Below are 12,331 nucleotides of genomic sequence, written 5' to 3' on the forward strand. Positions count from 1 at the left end.
GTTAATGGGGCAGAACTTGTCCCAAATTGGGAGAAAATGGGGGAGAAAGTAAAACACGATTTTGAATAATCATTTGTGCAAAATCCCCCAGGGTGCCTAAAAACCAAAATATCAAAGATGTTACAAAAGTGTTAAATATCCGTTTTGGGTGAGCTGCTTAATGTCTCTCCGTGGGCGTACAATCTGTGATTGAAGGGCAGTTGCATTATTTTTCATATTTTGAGGTACCGTAATTTTCGGACTATAAGGCGCACCTGAATATAAGCCACAGCAGCTAAATTGAATGATGTGTACATATATAAGCCACACTGGACTATAAGCCGCAAGTGTTTTAATGTTTTATTACCATATGTAAGGGTTCGTGCACAGAGGGGATTGTCGGGAAAGAGATGGCTGTTTGAGGAAGCTCCCATTTATTAACATTTCAACAAACAAGTTGCATATTTGCATAACGTATTTAAGTGTTACCATTTAGTGCAATAGTAGCTACAGAACATGTACTGTGCTGTGTAAACTGTACTGTATCACATAGCGTTTCAGACACACAAACTTTTCAACTTTCAAACTTAAACGGTGCGCTCCCAGCGCACGTACCGGCAGTGATCTACAGCAGTGGTTTTCAACCAGTGGTAAGGGGACCATCAGTGGTCCTTGAGGGAGTGCTAGGGGTTTCCCAGCAAAATTAGTTAATTGCGTCACAATCATTTAACCACTTAGCTTTGGCTATTTTTGAAAAACCTTGAAAAAGTGTGCACATCTTTGAATATTTATATTTTTTAAAGCGAAAATTAACTGATATCTTTGCTTCTGGGGGTCCCTGGCACAAAATATTTTCAATTGGGGGTCCGCGGCCAAATGTGTATCAATTTAGGGGTCCTTGGCATGAAAAAGGTTGAAAACCACTGATCTACATTATAGCCTACAGTACCATAACAAAAAACAAAGCTTACAGCGCTTGATGAGGCAATAGCAATGGCTAAATTAAATGTGTTTTTTTAAAAGTGCAAAATAAAGTGCCTGTAACACGACAGTAAGCGCGTAAGCCTAAAATTGCAATAACACGGCTGCTTAAAATATACGGTAATCAGCCTACCAGAAAAGTCATTAATCTTTTAATTAATCATCTTTTAGGCTAAGGTGCAGTACACGGCTGTAACCAGAAAAGTCAAGTCATTAATCCTCATCTTCGTCTTCTTCCTACGTACTAAAACCACCAAAGTCCTCATCTTCAGTGTCGGAAAAGAACAGGCTCAGGGTGGCTTCGTCAGCCACTCTCCTCTCTCCTTCGTTGTCGCTCTCAAAACCAACAGTTCGGAATCGAACAGCCTCTGAAGGGCCTCTGAAGGGCCTCAGCTGTGGCGGCGTCCTCCTCTTCATCAGCAGCAGTCCAGCCTTTCGGAACCCGTTGGTGATCGTGGATGTTTTGACACTCCTCCACGCTGTCAGGATCCACTCGCAAACTTGAGCGAAAGTTGCTTTTCGCATGCGACCAGTTTTGGTGAATGATTTATCGCCGCTAGTCATCCACGCCTCCCACTGAACGCGTAGTGCCACTTTGAACGCACGATTGACACTGATGTCGAGTGGCTGCAGATGCTTCGTTGTGCCCCCAGGAATCACAGCTGGAATTGAGTTTGTGCTCTTGATGGCTGCTTTCACAGAATCTGTTATATGGGCCCTCATGCTGTCCAAAACGAGCAAAGTTTTTTTTTGGCGAAAGAATCCTCCAGGGCGCTTGACGTAGCACTCATTCAGCCACTCCTTCATTACGCTTTCCATCATCCACCCTTTCTTGTTGACTTGAAAGGAGATGCCGTTCGGGATCTTTTCTTTTGGCATTGTAATCCGCTTAAAAATCACCATTGGCGGAAGCTTTAATCCAGATGCTGTGCAGCCAAGAACACAAGTGAAATTCGTTCTCTCGTGGCCAGTGGTTCTCAACGTGATGGACGATTCACCTTTCTTGTTAACAGTCCTAGTGAGAGGCAGGTCAAACGTCAAAGGCACTTCATCCATATTTATGATCTGGTCCGGTCCGATGGAATATTCCTCTATCTTTCTTTGTGTGAATTCGCCGAAGTTTGTTCTTTTTTCCTGGTAGGAGGGAGGGAGTTGCTGACACACAGTCGTCCGCGCCCTGATGGACAGTCCCTTTCGTCTCATAAATCTGAAACACCAGGATGGTCCACCTCTAAAATTTTCAATTTTCATTTCGGTGGCGACTGTTTTGGCCTTCAGTCGGATCTGCACGGTGGAAACACCTCGGCCGTCTGCTCTCTGTGTGTTCACCCAATCTTCAAGAAAGTCTTCAAGTTTGGGCCATCTGCTTTTATTACCTCTGAAAGCTTTTTTTGACTTTTTGCATTGAGACAGTTCTTCCCGCTGGCGTCTCCAATGTCTCACCATTGACTCATCGATGCCAAGGGTACGTGCAGCAGCTCTATTTCCTTCTTTTACTGCCAGATTGACTGCCTTTAACTTAAAAGCTGCATCATATGCATTTCTACGTTTGTTTTCCATAATGAGGGTTTGTGCATGAAAACTTCCTTTGCACAAACTGTCTCGCTCTCGTAATGTCTGTCTGTCTTGCTCTCGTTCTGTCTCTCGTACCACTCTCGGTTCCACTTTTACTTTTGCGCGCTACCTGTCTCACTCTTTTCCGGCCTCCAGCTTTTCCTGCTGGAGCCCGCCGCTGAAAGGTGGGGGGCGCGGAGGAAAAGCGGCCGTTAGCTGTAAGTGGCCGTTAGCTGTAAAAATCCATATATAAGCCGCAGGGTCGAAAAATGGGAAAAAAGGCGCGGCTTATAGTCTGAAAATTACGGTAGTTATGATAATTCTGTAGCTTGTTTGCTACCATGTGTTAGGGCTGCAACAAACGACTAATTTGATAATCGATTAATCTATCGATTAATGAAACGATTAATCGACTATTCGGACTATTATGCCTTGCACAATTTCTCAAACGCCATCAACTTTTAGATGTAGCTTGAAGTTGTTTTAGGCATGTGGAATCTAACAATGAAGACAATAAAGATGAATATTTGATTCAAAAATGCATATATTATTAAATTAACTAAACACATTTTGAACAAAATTAACATTGCTTTTTATTTAGTAAATAAATAAATAATATTTCACATCAAAAGAAACAAATCGTATTAAATAATCTGATGACAGAACTGTAAACAGAATAGCTGAAACTTTAACAAACTAAATAACTCAGTTACCTCTAATCATTAACACATGCTTGTATAATGTAGTTAACTCCGTGTGTTGCTGCTAGCATACATAACACCTGACGTTGAAACGTTACTCGTGGATGGGGCTACAGAGCTACTAGAAAGACAGTCGAACCCGGTCCATTCCTCCGTCTGCATGCGGTGCACTTTTGATAAATGTTTAGACAAATTGCTCGTGTTATCGCCCTTACATGCTAAACTCTTATTGTGCTTTTGGTAACAAGCATCGAGACGGGTAAAGTTGAACCACACCTCGGAGCGCGTTCTCTCCGCCAACTCCGCCGTGTGTTGCTGCATGTAGCAGCCGTGTGTGTGTAAACTGCCCCGCCCCCTCGCACACAGACGGGGGAGAGAGAGATCTCTTCTGGATTGGAAAGATGGAAAATATATCATTGCATATTAGAAACGAGTTGGCGACACTCACACTGCGATATACTGTTTATGTAGCAATAATACCTGACATATCTTTTTTAAATGTCTCCAGTACCAATAAAAAGACCAATAACGTTGGAGTTTAACAGCGTGTAAAACACACGTGATGACGTCACCAACGAATCGACGACTGAATTAGTTGGCAACTAATTTGGTAATCTATTTTAATCGATTAAATCGATTAGTTGTTGCACCCCTACCGTGTGTATTAGGATTCAAGCATGCAAATGTCTGTAGTTGGTGTAGCTGTATTCCCTTCCAGTTACATTAAAAAAGACGTAATGAGATTAGTGTAACATTTAAAAAAATTGGGGATTACTAGCAGGATTACCATGTTCCTAAACATTTGAAAGATCATATAGTGTTTGTTGTAAAGGCTCAGATGTTATCTCTTCTCTGTAAACTGTACTGTTCTGTAGGCTAGGTGTGAATCTATACGCCTACTCAGGGCCGGCTCTAGACAATTTGCAGCCCTAGGCAAGATTTGAGCTGGCGCCCCAGCCAGAGAATCCTACTATAGAAAATGTAAAGATCAATAGAGTATCCAAGGAACACACAATGGAATGGGGGATGGACGTCACATCCTCTAACGGGGTCCGGGGGTATGCCCCCCGGGAAGATTTTTTTGAACATTTTAAAGTAAAATGCTTCAATCTGGTGCACTTTGAGCAGAATTACTACTAGATCTAGGGCAGGGGTGGGGAACCTTTTTCCTCTCAAGGGCCATTTCAATTTTTACAACATCCTCCAAGGGCCGTACAAATTATTGACCTCTGCTTAAAAAAACTAAAATCACAGCCCATTCATTTGGCCTTTCTTTCATGCTGTGCAAAGAAAAAGCAACATCTTAATCCAGATATCTCACCATGACTCGCGCATGCATGCACGTGCACGGTTGTGGCATGACCACCAAAACAGAAAGATGTGGACACAAGATGTGTGCAAATGTGTTTAGTTTCCTATCCATGTGAACATGATTTAAGTGGGGGGGGGACCTAACCTTCTCTAGGGGGGTCCGGGGGGCTTGCTCCCCCGGGAAGATTATTTTTAAATGTTGAAGTTAAAAGCATCAATCTGGTGAACTTTGAGAGCAACATGAAGAGATCTATGGACACATCTCTCAACACCCATATGAAACAGAACTGTAAGCAGATTTATTTTTCTTTATGGATATTTTACAAATCACTCCCCTTTCAAACTGTATTCTTGTTTATTAATAACAACTTTTTTTTACTGTCATATAGTATTTTATACCTGTTTACTTTATTCTCTTATTTTTTTATAACTATAATGATCATATAAAGATGTGCCTTTACCTCACTGGTTGGAGAAAAAGCTTCTTATATTCGTTAGCATAGCTAGCTAACCTGATGCTAATAACAACAAAGTTATTGACTGTCTGTATGATCAGTATGTCAGATGAACAGATCGCCACTGGGCTTACAACTAAGACACAGCCATGCAAAAACTGCGGCATGTGTACGGCTCCTTATGGGTACTGCAATTTTTGGAAGTGCCGGAGCCGCGTTCTGGTGCTCTCCGTCAGCACTACACCCCTGTCAGCCCAGAGCTCTAGAGAGATAATCTCTCTAGGGCTCTGTGTCAGACGAGACATATACCACGTGATGACACGTTAGGCTCGTGTTGTATTCAAGGACCCTGACCGTGGCCAGGAAAAACAGGCACTCGCTTGTTTAATTTTTTTGCGGTCAAGATTTCTTTCATTTTTTTCTTTTTTACGTGTGTTTATAAATTACCTCGAGGGCCGTACCAAATTGGCTCAGCTCAGATTTTATTTCTGCTTTTTTAAACTGTAGTATGTGCTCATGTGTTTCATCGTTGGTGTATAGGCTACTGCCTGAATATGCTGAATGAAAGACAGGTTTTCAGAGGCAAACTTATTACATTTCTGATCCACTTTCAGATTTGTTTGAAAAGTGAACATTGAATACAGTCTTTCCAGTAATCTCTATGACTTAAAAACAACCTGCCTTAATTAAGCCCCGAGCCTGTTTTTCAGGTCTCAGGCTCGAAAATGACATTCCCAGAACAAATGACCATATCTTCCCTTATATTAAAGAGTTAAATTAATAATCATTTTTCTCAAAGCAAGGTTACTACACCTGTGAGTTGGATGTAGAAAAGTCAGAATCAATATAGATGTTTTTATTTGAAAGTAAATTCAGATTGAACACAGTAAAAAAAAATTAATTATTGTGTCCGTCCAAAAAAAAAAATTACTTATAGTGAAAACCACCCTTGAATGATGGGATAGTAGACTAAAAGCACATACAACATATAATAAGTACCCTGTATCAAGATTGATGCAAAACAAGTGAAATGTGACCTTTTTAGAGAGAATTAGCAAAAAAAAAACACTTCTGGGGTCATTTGGGTGGATTCGACCTAGCTCTGGCCCCCCTTGCTCGATTTTGCTGATTGACATCTCTTTCTAACCGTCAGAGCCAATGGAATCGAGGGGAACTCCCACATACTCCTTATTTGGTAATGTGTGTGTGTGAGACTGCCGCATAGCCAAGACCGGAAGATGCGATAACTCTGGTGGCTACCATTAGCAGCTAGCTTTTACTCTCCGATTTTTACATAAAAATGGAATTATGGATTATAAATAAAAAATATTATCACCCAGAAAAATTATCAATCTATGGATTAACCGATTCAGCCGCGTTTTTTCTCGTTTTAATGCCATTGAACACGTCTTTTGATCAGATTGACAGCTACGGTGAGACGATCTCCCGTAAAAGCTCCGTAAAAGCTCCGTAAAGGTACGTGTTGTGATGTCTGAGTTTGCTTCCCCTGTCGCGAGTTTGGATCACTTAGTGATGATATATATACCTAAATAATCTGTGGAACCTCAGCTTTAATCGGATATATTGTATGTGCAGCTACGATAAGTAATAAGGGTATCTTTTATCTTGAGTTCTGTGCCAAAGTGCGTTAGCATTTTTCGCTCAGGGGTCATTTAGATGCTTCTTATAAGACTTGTGTTTTGTTTTGGTAAAAATGGTTTAAATCATCAGTTAGCTGAGATGATTCCCGTTAATCTGGTATAACACATTAATAGGTTCTTAAATATTAAGATCCCCTGTCGTGAAAAAAAAATTAAAAGTACCCGCGACGGGGACCTTGGGGCTTAACAGGTTAAATTGTTAACTGACTAAAGGCTTCTAAATTAAACAACCAGCAACATTTGAAATATTTATTAACAGATATTCAGAAAATATCCATACACTGAAGAAGCAGCATGACTTAGACATATAAAATGTACACGGGGACGTTTGCGGTAACGCACCGTATGCGTTTTCAAAAAAGTGTTCCGTTCACACGCATTCGGTTCAATCAACGTGTCCGTTCACACGAGACCGCTGGAAACGCTGTAGTACATATGCCGGGCCTGTAATTGGCGCTGCTGCCGTCACAAAATACACCAAAAGCAGCGAAGAAGACCCGGAGCATGGTTGCCATGGTTGCCCTTCTGTTTATTCTCCGCGGTGGACGGCGTGTGCTCCTGCTGTAAATCTCTCCGGTAGTCCACCAGCAGATGAAAAACATCCACCTCTCCGCCTCTTCCAAGGGACGAGGGAACCATGCGGCAGAGTTTCCGTTAACATTTTTTTCCGCCGGTCAACATGTCCGTTAAAGTTTAAATCATCTGGACGAAATAGAAAAGTGCTGGTCAGAGGTCTTCTTTGTTATTTATTGAGCTTTAAAACAAATTGATAACGACTCTATATAATAATATAAGAATAATAAACGGAGCCTCTCTTTCCTCCCCCTCTTCTGACAGCCCAGCAGCTGATCTCTGAGCAGGAGACGTGCAAATATTCCCTTCGTAAATTTCCCCTCTGTGGGACTAATAAAGGTATTCTGATTCTGATGCAGCTAACCCCAACACAGAGCTGTTCCTCCTCAAGGACTCCCAGTAAAGAGAATGAAACTCCAAAAGAGCCAATGAGAGAATGAAATAAGGGAAATTAAATGATACATAGTGTGTGCTAGGGCTGCACGATATTGGAACAAATATTATTTTCCCCCTGCGATATATATTGCGATATGAAAACATACAGGAATTGAAGAAAAGACAATTTTTTCCCCCGCAAACCATCCTTTCTTGAACTTTAATGCTATACAATTGGTATTTTTTTTAACTATATTCAACCGGATGAAGAATTTTAGTCACGGACGTCTGGATCTTAAGTTATCAGAGCAACAAGCTGAGCTAGCTCGGTTAGCAGCGCCGAACTGCCCTGGAGAAACACATGAAACTACTTTATTCAGTGTTTCTACCTTTAATCACCGGGTCCGTTTGCTTTGAGATTTGATTGTGATTGGTGGTTTGCTGTGCATGCAGAGCCTGCATGTCACTCACTCAAGTACCCCTGACATGAGAGCCGCGCAAGTTTTCCTTTTGTAGCAAGCAGCAAAATAATTGTAACATGACGTGTTTGAGTTAATTTGCCTACTTAATATCGCAAGTCCTAAAGAAAGAAAAAATTGCACCTCCAAGCGATGTGAATATCGCGCATGTGCATATCGCGATTATCGTCACAACACGATATATCGTGCAGCCTTACCCCCAAAACACACCAGGAGCGTCTGCGTCGCGTTACGGCCGCGCCGCGGCGGTTGTAAGGATCGCGGCCACTCTAGTCAATGGGTGCTATTACACCACACGCGCCGTGTTACGGCTCAGACGCGTCCCAGAAGCGGCTCGGCGCAGCGCTTCTCTAAAATTAGGATGAATCCTATTTTTGCCGCGGCGCAGCCGTAAGGTAAAGTCGGGCAGGCAGCCCCCCCCTCGCAGGAAGTGGAAAGGTGAGCATCCGGGCCAGGCCCATCCCCCACATATACTAATTTAGCAGACCCCACAACACCTCCACTCCCATAACCGGCTCCTTCTCCTCCCCCCATCCCCCCGTAGTCTTTCAAGTAGGAGAATACATGCCAGCGTTCTCCTCCGGTTTACAGGCACTGTAAATTATATATATATATAGAATAATTATGATGATGAATGCATATTTTTTTACCACTAAAATACAGCAACACATCTTTGATTCATGTCGTTTATAACTGGAATATTACAATTATTATTAACTATGTCTGTAGTCTACAACACAACAAAATAGGAAATAACAACAATAAACACGATTTAAACAGACACAAACATATACCATTTAACTACGTATAGCCTACTTACTTGTAGAAGTACAAATGTCCAGGAAATATTCCAAAATCAACAACAACTGCGAGGCTGCACACACGACGCTCCGCTTCCGCAACGTTTTGAAACGCGTCTGGTGTGTGTTGTCGCAGGAGGAGGTCGCAGCGTGGCGCAGCCGCAACGTAACGCGGCGCAGACGCTCCTGGTGTGTTTTGGGGGTTAGGCTGCTTCTCAGGTCGACTATTTTCATTTCCTCGCTCCTCGGTCTCACCGGAAGTTGATTTGCCTGCGCCATCTTGAGTACCGTCCCATGGCTCTTATTTCTGCCGGAGGACCGAGGAGCGAGGAGCGATCATGGAGGAGCGATAACCAAGGAACCACCAGACCATCCTCCGATGAAATCCTCAGATACTCACCCCGCCCCCTTACTGTGTATCGCTCACTGATTGGACGAGGCAGTGCATGCACTGATCTGATGCTTCTTGACATGAGAGCAATACCCCAGCGGAGTGAAGAAAACACATGAACCTCACGGGACTCACTCCTCAGTTTATACCGTGTTTTGTTTCAATTCATGTATCATTTAGTTACAAATATGTGATCTGAACAAAAGTGGTCAAAAATCATTATTGGAAACATTTTCATGATCGCTTTTTTCGTTTTACAGTTTCATTTATTGTCATTTCCATTCAATCACAGCTGAGACATGAATCCTTGATTTCACTCGGTTTAAAAGCCCTGCCTCCAGCATGCAGCTGGCACATTTGAAAGACATGGCGGCAGAAAAACGACACAAGTGTAAGTACCTATTACTTCATGTTATTTGTATGCCTACAACGATACCGTTACGATAATGCAACATCTGTTCACATGTATTTAACCCACAACTCATATATTTCTGTTATTGAACGCTTTATATTTTCTCAACAATGTTCATGTGAAATGCCCAACTAAAGGCAAGATTTGCAATAGGCTACATAACGTGCGTATACACACGCAGCATTCGTTATTTATCGGACATATTTAGGTTGGAAACCACTTGTTTCTTCATTTAACTAGGCTACCTGCCACATACAGACGTAACTAAGGTACCATCATTCATTTGGCTGGCAGTCACAATGTATTTGTAATAAATAATTCAATACATTCAAATCGGCTCAATTAAAAAATGAAGCTGTCATTTATATGCAGCATTATGTGAGTGAAATGTTAATCGCTTAAGGTTTCATTTTGCTGATGTATATAACATAATTCTCCTTAAACAAGGACGGAGGCCCAAACCAGAGCCCTCATTCAACAGAGGACTGACAATGAGCACCTGTTTACAGGAAAGAGCTTCACAGCCAAGAAGGCCTGGGGGTGAGCTACAGTTCTACATGAGTTGTTTGACAATGTTGTTTTGGTGCATGGTATGATAATCAATGTAACCACTACTGTGAATGAACCACAGTGAACCTGAGTGTGTCATGGAATTATTATGCATGAACCATATTGTCAGAAGTAATCAGACTTTGCATGCCTGGATGCTATAATTTAAGAAATGGTTTACTCCACAGAGAGGTTCTGCAGAAGATGGAGTTGGAGGAGTTGCTCACTCCCACCCAACTGGCAAAAAAGTGGGACAACCTGAAAAGAAAATATAAGGTGAGATATTGTATTTCTAGATGCATACAATGCAGCTATTTCTATTGTGTCTTCATCTGACTCATACATTCCTTGTTCTCCCTCAGGAGCTGAAAACCCCCCTACAGGGACAGGGACAGATGCGGTGGAGGCCACGGCAGCCACATGGTCGTGGTTTTCCCTGATGCATGAAGCCATTGGGAGTCGGCCATCCATGGAGCCTCCAGTCCTGATGGACTCGGCTGACGTGGCCCCCAGTGGGATTGGCTCTTCATCCAGTGGAGCTGGGGCTGCTCCTTGTGGCCAGGCAATGGAGGAAGAGGAGGATCCTGGGCAGCCTGGCACAAGTAGCAGCACCACTACACTGGATGAAGAGCCATCCACCTCTCTCAGTCCCCCGCCTGCCAAGAAGAAGAGGGCAAGTAGGGGGGCCCTATTAGAGTTTCTGAAAGAGGAGGCCCAACGAGAGCAGGAACGCTTTGAGGCCAATCAGGCTAACACAAAAAGATTTTTGGATTTATTTGAGAAATTGGTAAATAAAGGATTTTGTTTCTAAGTTTTTGCAACGTTGTTATTGTTCCATTGAGATACACTTTGTTTGTCAAACATTGTTCCTTTATTTGTTAAATTATAAACATCACAACGCAATAAACCGCAAATGAAGGCACACAGCTTTTCACACAGTGTGGTGTCCAAGGCCTTCGTGTCCCCAAGTCCTATAAATAATCATGTTCTTGTAGTTCAACTGGTTGCACACATGGAGCAGAGAGCAGCCCTGCCAGTCGGTCTCGCTGGCCATGTCCGCCTCGATCCCCCCTCACCAGACGTGGTGGAACCACACCAATGTCCCCAACATCCTCTTCAGGCTCCAGGATGTCCCCCGCTGTGAGGCAGATGTTATGGAGCACTGCACAGGCGGTGATGACTGAGGGGACAAAGGTGTGGTGGACCTCCAGAGCCTTGAAGAACAGCGATCTCCACCTGCTTTTCCTCCTGCCAAAGGCCCGCTCTATGATGGAGCGAGCCCTGGCATGATGCTGGTTGAAGCGGCTCTGCACCCTCCCTTGCAGTGGTTCTCTATATGGGGTGATGAGGGCCACAGGTCCTTCTATGCAGGGGTAGCCACCATCACCCAAAAGGAAGAATCCTAAAAAGAGAGAGAACATATTTAGTATACTAAAAGTCATTGATGGATTTTGATGTATTAACAAGAATATTTGGTGTCACCTGAGGGAGGATACAGAGCCTGTTTGTAAATTGCGCTGTTCATCAGGACTCTGGTGTCATGGACTGAGCCAGGATACCCAACAAAGGTGTTGAGAAAGAAGCCCTTCCCATCACACACTGCCTGCAATTGTATGGATGGGAAGAGCTTTCTGTTGAGGTAATCCTGGCCCAGAGGTCCTGGGGGGTCTTTATGCGGACATGGCAGCCATCAATGGCCCCCACACACCTGGAGAATACTGGGCTGTTGGCCAGCCTTGCAAACTCTTGGCCAACCTCCTCCAGTTCTCCAGGGGGGGGCAGTTTGATGACCTCCTGGCGAAGGGCTGCAATTTTTTGTACTCCAGTGTGCACCAGTCTGCAGACGGTCGACTTGGGGACATCAAAGGCCCGGGACACCACACTGTATGACAAGCCTTGTGCCAACCAATAAAGGGTAATTCAAATATTCACCTCATGTGACCAGCCTTGTGTGTTCTTTGATGGCAGGATCCTCAGCAGGGCCTCCAGAGACAGGCGCCCCAGTCTGTAGTCCTGCATGAGGTCCTTCTGGCCATCAAAGAACGCCGCAAGGACTGGCACATGAGGGTTTAAAATGGCTATGGGATCGACATCCGTCTGCAAAATAAAG

At 43.3% G+C, this 12,331-nt stretch overlaps 1 long non-coding RNA gene across 1 annotated transcript; it reads left to right on the forward strand.

Annotated features, from left to right (window-relative positions):
- The first annotated feature begins 10,154 nt into the window (after positions 1 to 10,154).
- Positions 10,155 to 11,032, forward strand: LOC117549111. The gene is made up of 3 exons (XR_004569417.1): positions 10,155 to 10,212; positions 10,410 to 10,497; positions 10,584 to 11,032. It is a non-coding gene; the product is annotated as an uncharacterized LOC117549111 (long non-coding RNA).
- The last annotated feature ends 1,299 nt before the right edge of the window (positions 11,033 to 12,331 follow it).

This window comes from Gymnodraco acuticeps, unplaced genomic scaffold, assembly GCF_902827175.1.
Source record: "Gymnodraco acuticeps unplaced genomic scaffold, fGymAcu1.1, whole genome shotgun sequence".
Classification (NCBI taxonomy): Eukaryota; Metazoa; Chordata; class Actinopteri; order Perciformes; family Bathydraconidae; genus Gymnodraco; species Gymnodraco acuticeps.